Here is a 14,923-nt window from a genome sequence, read left to right as displayed (position 1 = left end):
TGAATGAATAAGTTTGCATCCAGGCCTCAATGCATAGAAATAATTATTCTATTACATGTTTTCCCAATGATTGATGACATTGTGAGGTTAGATTTTCACTTTCCAGTGCAAAATCAATTTTTCAACTAGAGTAACCTGTAACTATAATGAGTTTGGAAAAATCTTTTCTGGTTTCATGCTGAGATTCCATTAGCTGCATTTAGAGATTGCTATATACACAGATGCACAGTACCAATGGAATGCTGCTTTTTGTAGTTGCCCCAAAGCATTTAGTGGCATAAAGTTTGAATGGGTGTCCTGAAATTACAGGCTTTGGAGAGCCTTAAGAGTCTGGGACAAATGTTATAGTGTCAGTTCGTGTAGATGTCTTCAAATCTGTAAGCTTATTTCTCCAGAGTAGATATTTTGCTTGAGGAACTTCCAGAAATAATAGGCTATGGATTCTCCAACTAAAAGTGCTCCTAAAATGTCTATGTGGAAAGGAAACTAACACATTTATTATTTTTTTTTTATATTCTACAAAGCCCAAGGAAAATATATGTAGCACACTTCCAAAACTAAAGAGAAGTCAACATTAAATTTTATTTGAAAGTTGCAATATGTTAATAGAAATAATTTGATTTATATTGTAGCAGTGTGAATTGCTTCATTTAATAAATATTCAAAACTGAGTCAATCAAGTGTTTTAAAGTAATATTGATAGTAACATTTATAATTCCTATGAAAAATATTTAAGGAGTGAGATCTCAAATATCTATGGTTATGATAAAATCATTTATACAGTATTTTTTCAATCTATTTTCTAGCCTATATCTTTTTGGCTGTGTCCACATAACACTAAAATGTGTTTCAAAGCAAAATACTTCATCAATGTTACCCATTGCTTATGTAGTGACAAAGGATCCACAGATGTTTTCCACAAAATTTCTTGAAATCGCCACTATTCATTCCATATATTTGCACTGAGAATGTTTACAAAATTCTTCTAAAGTTGACAAAAGGGAAGTCAATTTTAGTACCTCTTGGGGAAAAAATAATCTAGTGCAAAGCAGGCAATGTGAAGGGAAACTTGTGAGGAAATAATGTTAAAACATCCAGAGGTGAGAGCAGAGAAAAAATTGTATATGACCTTGCATTATCCATCCAACTATAGCAGGGCTGGACACAATGCCATTGAGATTTCCCATGGGATACAACTCTATCATATTACCTATTAGGGAGGTGACAGACTTTCTACTTATGTTGCCCTTGTGAGAAACCCCCTAGAGTCTTAAATTCAGTCCAGGACAACTCCATACTAGAGAATAGAAAGACTGAAGGGGGTTTTAAGAAAAACAACATACCATAGGAAATATAGAATCACAGGGCTGAAAGAGACCCCGAAAGGTCATCTAATCTCCCAGCCTGCCTCTGGGCATGATTTAAACCATTGAATCTCCTTTGAGAAAGGAAAGTGTGCAGAATTTCTACTGTTTTAATATCTCAGATATATATTTGGGACATTTAACCTAGACTCATCAGACCATAAATCTTGCTGGAAACTTTTTTTTTCCTAATTGCAGCAAAGTATACAAATTTTAGGTTTAAACTATATAATTTTTCACAAATACAGCTGTGGAATTACAACCTAAATAAAAATATACAACATTTCTAGCATTCCAGACGCCTCCCACAATTCCCTATAAGTCAATATCCACCCTACATATACACTCAACATAGCCACTGTTTTTATTACTATACTTTTTATTGCTATACTCAACTATTTTCTCCTACATTTGAACTTCATATAAATGAAATTATGTATGTTTGTGTTTGTTTCTGGTTTTCTTTGGTCAATATTACATAATTTAGCTCAGAATAAAAAGTTTGTTCTTTTTTGTTATGAGACTCCATTGTAAATATATCACCATTTACCTATTTTACTGTAGACAGACTTTTCTGCTTCGTCTAATATCAGTATCGTTGTTTTGAGGATTTCTGTAGATACATTTGGTAAATGTATTTAAGGATTTCTGTTGGTTGGGAAAATATCTAGGAGTGGAATTGCTAGGTTATAGAGTATGTGTCTGATTTCCTTTAGTAGTGCCATCAAACTCTCAGTTTACCTTGTGTGTAAGAATTTCTATTGCTTCACAGTCTTGCCACTACTTGGCATTGTAAGGTATTTTTTTTTATTGTAACCATTCTGGCAGAAGTGTAAGGGTATTCACTGAGGTTCTAACTAGTGCTTTCTTGATGATTAATGAAGTTTACTAGCCTTTTATATCCTTATTGGATATTTTGATATTTTCTTCCAAAATACCTATTCATGATTTCTGCCATGTTAAATTGTACAATAAGAAAAAATATATATAAAATGCATGTGTGTATATGTTTTGAGATATGTCATCTGTAAGACAGATAATCCAAGTTTGCATTGCCTTGCATATCAGTCTATGATAGCCGGGCTAAAAAAAGAGAATGGAAAACCTCATGAGGATATATTTACAGGGAAAACTTGAAATTGATGTACAGCACTTATATATACATTATATTGTTTAAAATTTAATTTGGCTATATGAATTTTAGCTACCAAAAAAGTAATCTTATTGATTGGGCAGGAAGTAGAGAACACAGTTTTCATTGAATAGCTAGTTACTATCTGGCACACAATAAAAAACATTTTATAGAAAAGGCTGTTTTTGAAAGCAAGGCATCTCAGTGTCATAATTGAATCAACTTAACCTGGTAACATAAGTTTAGAACGCCTCTCTGTTAGAATATTTTAAAAAACTATTATGCTTCTGTAAAACCATTTAAGATTTTGATATTTAAAATATATATTTAATAAATCCATTCAATCTAAACTTTTTTTACATTGAATTTTTTTTTCATATAAATCATTCCTGTATTGATTTCTCAGTCTTTCACAGAATCCCAGAGGTGAAAAAGACCACATTGGCCAATCCTTAGCCAATACCTAAATCCTCTCCAGCTGGTTAAACTCATTTTTAATTCTGAAGCTATTCTCCAAGTTTCTAGTCATTTCATCAGCAAACTTAATTAACAGGGACTCTATTCAATCTATTGACTCATGAGGCCAGCTTAACAAAATTAATAAATATATAATTTGGCTGACTGCACAGTGAGGTGAAAGACGTGGGAGTACTGTGCATTACCTCAATGCCTATAATTCCTTTCACAACATTACCAAGCAACATTAGATAATCCTAAATTCACTTTGCTGTGAAAAAAAATGTGTAGTTACAACAGCATGCTATTGAGAGATCAAAAATAAAATATTGTACTAGTAAATTAAAATGTGCTAGGTGGACAAATTAACATTTCAAATGAACTACAGGAAGCAAATTTGGCAACTTTATGAAAGTTTTCTTGAAACTGTACTGTTTTTGGAAAAGTTACTATAGTAATAATAGTGACCAAGCTGCTAATCTTGGGTGGCAATATTTGTATAAACTGCAATATTAAAGACATTCTCTAGGGTTGGGCAGTCTATAGACATTTGGTTCTAACCATTCTAATCACAACACAGAGAAAAATACGTTTAAATATGTATTATATAATGTTTGAAATTTAAGTATAACAAAGGTAGCATTGAAAAGATCTGACCCCCAGTTATTAGACAGATTGAGTGACTTTATTCATATTGATGAATGTGTGCTCCTTTGTCATTACCAACGTAATAGTTTTCATAGTTCATACCATATCTAGTGAAGATCACCAAGTAATCAGTTGCATGTGATCAATTGCATGCCTCTTTTCCCAAAGGAGGCACAATAAAAGCCATACAATAATTGATAAGATTTGTTGAGAATTACCAATAATCCAAATGGTGATTATGAAGAAAACCTCATAAACTTTTAAGTTTTTTATTGCTAAAGTGAGGTTTTGGTGCCTTCAAAGGTGGCTTTCACAGACACAAAAAATTATTCAGAGATCAAATTTGATCTTAAATATTTATAGTTGATTTAATAAAGAAGCTAGTTTTTTTCTTAAGATTTTAAGCATAGCTTATAAATATTGCTATTTTGATTGTAAGTCTAGCAAATATGAACAATCTTAAGGGGAATTTTGATTGACATTTGATCCTTTTCATAAATTTATAACGTTAATTAACTTTAAATATTTTAAACTGTAATTATAAACTTTAAAACATTAAATTTCTCCTTTATGTACTTCAGTTACCTAAGTAACAAATATTCTCATTTATTCCAATTAGTTTAGGAGTATCTCCAGAAGGGAGTAAGTATGTCAGGGTTATTTTCTTAGTTTAACTGATAAGGCTTATCAATCATAAATCTAATGTAAGCCAGGGCTACAAACTGGGGATGCTCAGAACTCGGGTGTCTTTTGTAGTAGGTGCATGGTAATTATGGACAATTAAATGAAATTCACCAGAAGATTTTATAGAAAAAAAGAGAAACGTATTATTTATAGAGCACAATACCACAATAACAGCCAAATAGCAAATAAAAATTGCTTGAACCTTATTTTAAGGTTAGCCGTAGAACTACATAAGGAGGTTACATTCTAGACTCGTAAATGAGCATATTTTCTTAGGTCGTTATTACTCTAGATATAATTAAACTATTGTAGAAATGATCAGATTGTTTTGGGTCAGAAAGAGGCAGCAAAACTGAAAAACATTCTTACTAAATAATGCTATTTAATTACAATTTGAATGTGGTGGGAAATATTTATGTAAAAATAAATGACAAACTATGGTGAATTTGACTGTATTTTATGGTTGGATTATATCATTGTTGTGGTCTGAAGGTTTGTGTCTCCCCAAAAGTCATAGTTGAAACCTAATTATCAATGTAGTGGTATTAGGAGGCAGTGTCTTTTGGAGGTGATTAAGTCACAAGGGCAGAGTCCTTATGAGTTGGATTAGTGCCCATATAAAAGAGGCCCCAGAGAGCTGCTTTTCTCCTTCCATCATGTGAACGTAAGGCAAGAAGGTGCCCTCTATGTACCAGGAGATGGGCCTTCAACAAACACTGATTTTGTTAAGTCCTTTATTTTGGACTTCCCAGTCTCCAGAACTGTGAGAAATAAATTTCAGTAGCTTATAAGCTACACAGTTGATGGTATTTTGTTGTAGTATCAATAGGCTAAGACCAATATTAATATGAATTATTTGTCCATTATGTTAGGTTTTGATATATTTTAACAATGATATCTGTGAAAACATGAAAATTTACAGAATGAGAGGATATATTACTTGGTAAAGAAAAATATGGGATATATAATAATTTATTGATTCTTCAAAAGGCTCATTTGTTGAGAAAAGTAGAGGTAAAATATGTATGAAAAAAGACTGTGAATGGTAACTCACATTAAGATTATTGTACACACTATTTATTTTTCTTCAATATTGTTTGGCTATTTTCTCCCTGCATCTTCACATCATTTAAAAAATCAGTTTGTCAAATGCAAAGAAAAATTTCATTGACATTATATACTACTTTGGCAGAAATTAATATTACATTATTGAGTGTTTCAATGCATGAAATTCTGTTAAACTGTTTATGAATTACTTATATATCACAATAAGGTTTTATAGTTTTGTGTACACATTTATTTTCTGTATTTTGATTTTTTGTGTGTGGTTTATGCTTTAGAGCTAGCCTACTAACCTATCTTCCAGCGAATCCTTCCTTGAGCTATGTCTAATATGCTGTCAAATTCATGAGTTATTTATTTTTGATATTTCATTTATTGTATTCTTCAGTTCTGGATTTTCCAAGGTTTTCACAGTAATTCTGCTTCGTAGATCCCAGGTATATGCTGACTTAACCTTATATATCTCAGTTTTCTTTAATATATTAACCATAGCTATTTTGAAGTCCATGCTTGATAGCTCCAATATTGGAATCTTCTATAGGTGTCTTTCTTTTTTACCTCTGTTTGTGGTAATTTGGTATTTTCGGCTGATGCGTCAGGCAGTGTTTGATTGAATGCTGCGTATCATATATAAAAGGTTACATACATAATTTGAGTATTTTGAAGATGTTATCTTTCTTCAGTGGGGAATTTCCCTTTCCTCTGGCAGTAGTTAGACTTGGAGAATATTATGTAAGCCAAACATAGATTAAATTTATTTGAGGTTGAGTTTGTCATTGTAAAGACTCTCTATTCCTGGCTCTCTGTTAATTCTCTGGTGTAAACTTTCAAGCATCTCAATTGAAAATTTGGAGATTTTCCCATGCCCTTACCTCATTGATAGTCTCTATTTTTTTTTTCTTCCAAGCCCCTTGAAATTGCTAAAAGCTACTCAGTGGTGCATATATCACTAATGCGCTCACAAATGCTTCAAGGACAAAAGATGTACTAAGTGTCAGATTGTCCCTCTGCATTTTTCTTTAAGACCTTGGCTATAAGTTTGGATATCTTTGTAGCTATCCCATGCCTTCAAACTGATGCTTTTAATACATATTCAACATTTTTTATGTTGTTATTGGTGAAGGGGTTGGACTGATATAAGCTAGTTTATTATAGCCAGAATTAGAAGTGGCACTCTTTCCTCTTCATTTGGAAAAAACCTTTAGAGAATATTTACATGAGATAGTCAAAGTGACTAAGCAATGAATCCTAGACACTCTTAGCAACTTTTTGCAGCTTCACTGTCTAACAAGAAGTTGCACATTAAAATTTCCTTTAGTGATCATCTGTTTTATGCCACCTTTTTGACAGTGCTCTGAGTAGTTCTCCTCTGTGATCACATTAACCTACTCATCAACTGGTAAAAATCTCTTGCCATTTTTTCCCATATACTAAAATTATACTGTGTCTAAAGTGACATTACTTTTAAGGAATACTATGTTCTATATCACAATATAAAGAAAAAATGCTATCAATTACAATTTTAAGGTGATAAAGATTGTTTAAATGCTTCTTGATTTCAAAAATGGCAATATATTAACATAAAACTATATAAAATAAAATTTAAAATAGTAAGAAACAGTTTTTTAAGATTAAACTTGATGTCCCAAAATATTGGCCAAGGAGAAAATTTGCCTGTCATAACAATCTGATATGCAATGTGGGGTTTTCTCCAGTCATTCCTGCAGGTGGTAGGCACATTAAAAAGTACATTAATTAGGAAGATGTAAGAAACTTTGAAAAAATATTTTATAATAATTAATATAAAATGTTTTTATTTAAAAATATGTGAACACAGACATATTGCATAATAGAGTACACAATTTTTTTAACATGGCATACGAAAAGTTATTCTGTGAATGATATGAGAATTACTAATTGTGAGTAATGGATAAATTTTGCATACTTTCACCAATTCTTCAAAGTAGAAGTCCTTTAATATATATTGAGTGCTGGATAGCTAAATGTTATTATATTAATGATAAGTGAAAATTTTCTGAAAGAGGAAAAAGGAGGATATTGTAAACCTGCATATATCTTTTCAGTTTCTGAGTCTCATTAATTCAAGTATGTAGTGTCACTGTGTGAAGCAGTGAGATGAACACTTAAATTACAGTTCTCCCCTGGTACTGATGATACAGCTCAAGATGTGTAACACATAATAATTGGAGAATCAAGAGAGTAAATATCTCACTTAAAAATATATGATACAGGGCATAATGGGAAGAAGGAGATAAGACTATCCAGAGATCGCATATTGAGAGAGAGGGGGAAGGTGGAAGGCTTTTTTTAACAGCCAGCTTTTGGGGAAATTCTCATGGGAACAGATAGAGCGGCAGAACTCATTCATTACTGTGAGGATGTCACCAAGCCATTCATGAGGGATCTATCACCATCATCCAAAGAGTTCCCATTAGGCCTCACCTCCAAAACTGGGGATCAAATTTCAACATGAGGTTTGGAGGATCAAATATCCAAAGTATAGCGATGATATACTGCAGGCGTTTTCTGAGACTTGTTGGTAATTGAATTCTTCCCATGTAGTAACAAAGCTTTTGTTCAAAGAACCATGCAATACTCCTGAAAATTTGTTATCCTCATCTGTGGCTTCATCATAAGAACTAATATTTATTTATTAAGGGTTTTATAAGTATTAGATACACTTCAATGTGCTTTCTGTATAGGAACTCATTTGTTGTCCACCACAGTCCAGTTAAATAGGCTCTCCCACTTCTTATACCATTTAACAGATAAGTAAATAGGCTGCAAGCATTGAAATATGTTGTTTCTATTCATACAAGCAGACAATAGCGAAGCTGTGATTCAATGGATAAGTCCAGAACCTGAATTGAGAACCTGTTCTAAGTTGCTACTCAAGTGCAGCCCACTAACTGTAAGTGACTGCATTATCTTAGAGCATGTTGGAAATGCAAACATGTTAGGTCTCACCCAGATCTGAATGTTATCAACATTGGCAGGTGATTTATAGGCATGTAAAAATTTGAGAAGTACTGCACACTGCTTCTGCACCCAAGGTTGTTTTTTTTTTTTTTTTTGGTGGGGGGTGCTGGGGGAGTTAGTTCATTCTGGGTTAAAAGTCTAAATTCCCTTATGTTCCTAAGACCTTTGTTACATGTAGTTTCTCAGTTATGGACAGTACAATCGATAAATGTAAGCAAAAATTTAAAAACTCACTTTGGATATTTTGCCTGCACATAACATGTTTGTCATGTTTCTGCTTTATCCATTCAAGTAGGGGCACAAGAATTGGAGGTTATACAGCTCAAGAGATACATGACCAAAAAATACAGCACTGCTGTGTTTCCCAGAAGATGAGAAAAATATCACTGGATGTAAGAGAAACATTTAAGGTGGTAGATGGACAATAGGTCACACAGCAATGACAAAGCATAACTCCATTTTAAATTATCTCTCAATCCTGTAACCAAGATCAAGTATTTTTGATACTGTTTATTGCTCTTAACACTTTTCTATCACTACACTTTATAAAAGGACACAGAGAAATGGCTTTAGCACAGGCAATTGTAACAAAGCAGGAGTAGGAATTTTTGTTTGGTTTTTGTTCCATTTTTACTTCTAAAGGCTTTATATTGATAAAGTACATTAGATTTAAAACTTCCTTTAAAATACATTTTAAGTAAATACATTTGTCAAGTAAAATAATCAAGAAGATAGTAGTATAGTCGATACATGCACGTGGCCAAAACTGTGATGGATGTATGTTAATACTGAAGATTAACATCACTGATATGTGGAGTTAGTTTTTTAAATCATAGAGAGCTAAACACATGAATGCAAGAATATTAAAGAGTTTTAAGCAAGTTTAAGAATCCTTTTCAATTGATAGCTCTTTTATTACCCTTTATTTATAGTAGTGTGTTAGCTGAATGCCCTTGTAGGAGGGGAAAGGGTCTGGGTCATCGTATGACTCCCGACTCTTCCTCCCACCACCGTGACACCTAGCTTGAGGGAGGAACACAACGTTGTTGGTTGCAATTAGGACACATATTTCCTTTTGACAGGAGCACAGATTTCCCCTCTCTGGGAAGATCCCTGAAGACAGAAGCTAGTGAGTGCTCTGCCTCAGCCCTGCTACATTCCTGACCTTGTCCCTTTTGGAGGAGGAACAAGAAATTCTAGGATGAGACAGAGGTACAGGATACATGACATAAGACCTCTTATTAAAAAGTCTATACAAACATTAACGACATGTGTCAGTATTATTAAGGAAAAATTATCTTTGCCATACTTTGGTACTCAGTAGAGCAAGGGGAAATTTGTATTTTTTAACTCATAATCTTCTTTTTTTAATCCAGTACACATTTAAATAACAACTAACTCCTCCTGAGAGTCACTAAGATCTATAAATCACTATATTTTTTAATGCTGAGGAAGAGAAAAGATTACCTCTAAGTGCTTCAAATCCCAGCAGTGTTTTTAATGAACCAAGTGTGTTTTAAATCAATACTTAAGCTGTGAGGTTTGTATTTTTTTTTTTTATGGTGTTGCTTTTAGATTTTTTTTTTTTTATGGTGTTGCTTTTAGATTTCTGTGCCTACAAAGAGATAATAGCAAATGTCATGCTTGAAGAAAGGAAGTGACTTCGATGCCACAAATCAATAGGAAGCATTGTTCAGCTAAATATGGCAGATAAAAGTGAAAACATATGCAATTTTCCAATCTTAAATAAATCACCATTATGATATGTCATGTACAGTTGGACATTGGAAACAGTAGCCTCTGAGCCTGGAGCTTTAGGATGTTTATAGAAATCTTTTCAGGCTAATAACAGTTGTATATAATGCATTCCGAAACCTTAAACCTGTCTTTAATTGTTAATCTCTTTTATTTGTAGACAATATTATTGCGTACAAAGTGCTTTTACCTCCCATTATATTGTTTAAATCTCAGAATAACCCTGACAGGCAGGCAAACAGGTTTTTACTATATTCATCCTACAGATGGAAAATGGGAGACTCAAAAATAATCAATTAGCCTAAGGTCATGCAAAGTGGTGGCAGAGCACTATGGGTGCATAATTCATGTAGAGTGTGAGGAGAGAGAATCTGTATTTCCTAGTCAAAAGCTTTTCAATCGTTATATTAAAGGGAAGGCTCTAAAAAAGGTTGCACTCCATTTCAAATAAAGAACTAATTAGATGCAAATTAAACTCTTTAAGTCTAATTTAATCAATATTAATTTATTCAACTAATATTTATTGTGTGTCTACTGTATGCTAGTCATGCTTCTGACACTGAGAATATAATAAAATCCAAGAGAGTGGTGATCCCTGAGTTTGGGAAATTTGTAGTCTACGGTTAAGAATTTTCCCTAAATGTTTATATCCAGGCTTCCAATTGAGTGGTTTGGTATTATGCATTCATATTTTTTGTTGTATTTTATTTTTAATAGACACATAATTGTACATATTTATGGAGTACAGTGTGATGTTTCAACATAAGTATACATTGTATGATAATCAAGTCATGGTATTTAGCATATCCAGTACATCAAATATAGATCATTTCCTTGTGGTGAGAACATTTCAAATTCTCTCTTCTAGTTATTTTGGATTATACAGTATTAACTGTGGTCACCCTCCTGTGCAATAAAACACCAGGATGTATTCCTCCTATTTAACTTATATTCATTAAACAATTTTTTCCCCGTTCCCAACATACCCCCGCACTGCATTCTGCCTTACCTCTGGTAACAACTATTCTACTCTATTCTTCTGTAAGATCAGCTCTTCTAGGTTACACAAATGCATGAGATCATGGGTTATTTCTCTTTCTGTGCCTGGCTTATTTCACTTAACATAATGTCCTGTAGGTTCATTCACGTTGCCACAAATGACAGTATTTCATTTTTTTCCTCTGGCTGAATAGCATTCCGTGTTGTTTCTGTTGTATATACATATTGTATATATTTATCATATTTTCTTTATCCATTCGTCCACTGGTGGACATTAGGTCGATTTCATACGTTGGCTATTTCATACCTTGCTGCAGTAGACAAGGGTGTGCAGATGTCTCTTCAACATAATTTTATTTTCTTTGGATAAATATTCAGTAGTGAGATTGCTGGATCATATAATAGTTCTATTTTTAATTTTTTTGAGGAATTTCCATACTATTTTCCTTAATGACTATACTAATTTACATTTCCACCACTAGTGTATGAGGATTCTCATTTCTCCACATCCATGGCCACATTTGTTACTGTCTTTTTGATAATAACCATTCTAGTTTCAGGGAGGTGATATTTCATTGTGGTTTTGATTTGCATTTCCCTGATTATTAGTGATGGTGAGCATTTTTTCATGTACCTTTTGGTCATTTGTTTATCTTCTTTTAAGAAATGTCTATTCAGGGTTTTGTGCATTTTTAAATTTGATTTTTAAATTTTTTGCTACTGAGTTGAGTTTCTTATATATTCTGGATATTAACCCCTTGTCACATACATAGCTGGCAAACATTGTCTCCCATTCTGTGGGTTGTCTCTTTATTTTTTTCTTTGTTGTGCAGAAGTTGTTTTGATATAATCTTATTTGTCTATTTTTATTTTTGTTACTTGTTCTATTGAGTTCTTTATTCAAAAAATGTTGGCCCAGACAAATGTCATGAAGTGTTTCTTTGATGTTTTCTTCCAGCAGTTTTATAGTTTCTGGTTTTACTTTTAAGTCTTTAATTCATTTTGAGTTGATTTTTATGTCTGATGAGAGATAAGTGTTCTATTTTCACTCATTTGCATGTGGATATTCAGTTTTTCCAGTGCTTTTTTTTTTTTTTTTTTTTTTTTAATTAAAGAATCTGTCCTTTCTCCAGTGTATGTTCTTGGTGCCTTCATTAAAAATCAATTGCCTGTAAGTGTGCAGATTTATTTTGTGTTATCTATTCTGTTCCATTGGTCTATTTTTATGCCAATACCATACTGTTTCAGTTACTGTAGTTTTGTAGTGTAATTTAAAGCAGATAGTATGATTGCCTCCAGCTATGTTCTTTTTGCTTAGGGTTGCTTTGGCTATTTTGCATCTTTTGTAGTTCCATACAAATTTTAGGATTTTTTTTTACTTCTTTGAGAAATGTCATTGGTATTTTAAGAGAGATTGCATTGAATCTGTAGATTGCTTTACATCTGTATATCACTTTGAATACTACAAACATTTTAGCAATATTCTTCCAATCCATGAACATAAAATATCTTTTTATTTACATTCTCTTCAATTTTTTACATAAATATTTTATCATTTTCATTTTAGAGATCTTTAATGTTAGAGATCATTTTAGGTTAAATTTATTCCTAGGTGTATTACTTAATTTTTTGTAGCTGTTATAAAGAACATTATTTTCTTGATTTCTTTTTCAGATTGTGTACTCTTGATATACAGAAATACCACTAATTTTTGAGTTGGTTTGTTGATTTTGTATCCTACAACTTTACTGAATTCATTTATTAGCTCTATTTTTTTTTTTTTTTTTTTTTTTTTTTTTTTGGTGAAGTCCTTTCCAATTTGGATTCCTTTTTATTTCCTTCTCTTGTCTAATTGTTTTGGTTAGGGCTTCTGGTACTATATTAAATGAAGGTGGTAAAAGTGAACATATTTGTCTTGTCCAGGTCTCAGGAAAAGCTTTCAACTTTTTCTCAATCAGTATGATCTTAATTTTGTGTATGTCATACATGTTCTTTTTGTTTGTTTGTTTGTTTGTTTGTTTGTTTGTTTTTGAGACGGAGTCTCACTCTGTCGCCCAGGCTGGAGTGCAGTGGCCGGATCTCCGCTCACTGCAAGCTCCGCCTCCTGGGTTCACGCCATTCTCCTGCCTCAGCCTCCCGAGTAGCTGGGACTACAGGCGCCTGCCACCTCGCCCAGCTAGTTTTTTTTTTGTATTTTTTAGTAGAGACGGGGTTTCACTGTGTTAGCCAGGATGGTCTCGATCTCCTGACCTCGTGATCCGCCCGTCTCGGCCTCCCAAAGTGCTGGGATTACAGGCTTGAGCCACCGCGCCCGGCCTAGTCATACATGTTCTTTATTGTGTTCAGGTATAGTAGATTCCTTTTATACCCAATTTGTGGAGAGTTTTTATCATAAAGGTGTATTGAATTTTATCAAACGCTTTCTATGTATCTATTAAAAAGATCATATGATTTTTATACTTGATTCTGTCAACATGATGTATCATATGAATTTATTTGCATATATTGAACTATCCTAGCATTCTTGGGATGAATCCCACTTGGTCATGGTGAATGACCTTTTGAATGTGCTGTTGAATTTGGTTTGCTGGTGTTTTGTTTCTGATTGTTACATATATGATTATCAGAGATATTGGCCTGTCGTTCCTTTTTTTGTTGTGTCCTCGTTTGATTTGTGTATCAGGGTGCTGCTAGCCTTGTAGAATGATTTTGGAAGAATTTACTGTTCATCAACTTTTTTTTGGAATAGTTTGCAAATAATTGGTATTAGTCCTTTAAATGTTTGGTAGAATTTTTCAGTAAAGCCATCAGGTTCTGGGCTTTTCTTTGATGGGAAACATTTTGTTACTGATTCAATCTTGGTATTTTAAGAGGGTGCATTGTATATGTAGTAGATCAATGCAATCTTGTTACTCATTGCTCTGTTCAGATATTCAACTTCTTTATGAATCAAAGTTTGTAAGTTTATTTGTCCAGGAATTTATTAATTCCTTCTAGGTTTTTCAATTTATTAGTGTATACAATAATAATAATCTCTTAACATCATTTGTATTTATATCAGTCGAAATGTCTTCTTTTTCAGCTCTGGATTTATTTATTTGAATCCTGATATGATTTGGTTCTGTGTCCCCAGCCAAAACTCGAATTGTACTCTCATAATTCTCATGTGTTGTGGGAGGGACCCAGTGGGAGATAATTGAATCATGGGGTGGTTTCTCCTATACTGTTCTCATGGTAGTGATTAAGTCTCAGAAGATCTGATTTTATCAGGGGTTTGTGCTTTTGCATATTCCTCATTTTCTCTTTGTCTGCTGCCATGCATGTAAGATGGAACTTGCTCCTCCTCGCCTTCAGCCGTGATTGTGAGGCTTCCCCAGTCATGTGGAACTGTAAGTCCAATTAAACCTCTTTCTTTTTTAAATTGCCCAGTTTCAGGTGTGACTTTATCAGCAGTATGAAAACAAAGTAATACAAATCTTTTATCTTTTTTTTTTTTCAGTCTAGCTTAAGGTTTGTTGATTTTATTTAACTTGTCGAGAAAATAGCCCTTTGCTTTGTTAATCTTTTGTACTTTTAGTGTCTATTTTGTCTATTTCTGCTCTAATTTTTTTTTTACGATTTTTGAATTTATATTTTAATTTCTTTAGGTATAACATTAGGTTGTTAGAGATTTTAAAAATTATTTGATATAGCTGTAAACATCCCTCTAAGAACTGTTTTTATTGTATCCTGTAGGTTTTGGTCTATTATATTTCTTTTTCCACTTGTCTCAAGAAACGTTTAATTTCCTTTTTAATGTATTCATTGATTCCTTTGTTAGTCA

The sequence above is a fragment of the Macaca nemestrina genome, chromosome 10, assembly GCF_043159975.1.
Source record: "Macaca nemestrina isolate mMacNem1 chromosome 10, mMacNem.hap1, whole genome shotgun sequence".
Taxonomy (NCBI): domain Eukaryota; kingdom Metazoa; phylum Chordata; class Mammalia; order Primates; family Cercopithecidae; genus Macaca; species Macaca nemestrina.
Note: the sequence above shows the minus strand (reverse complement) of the source record.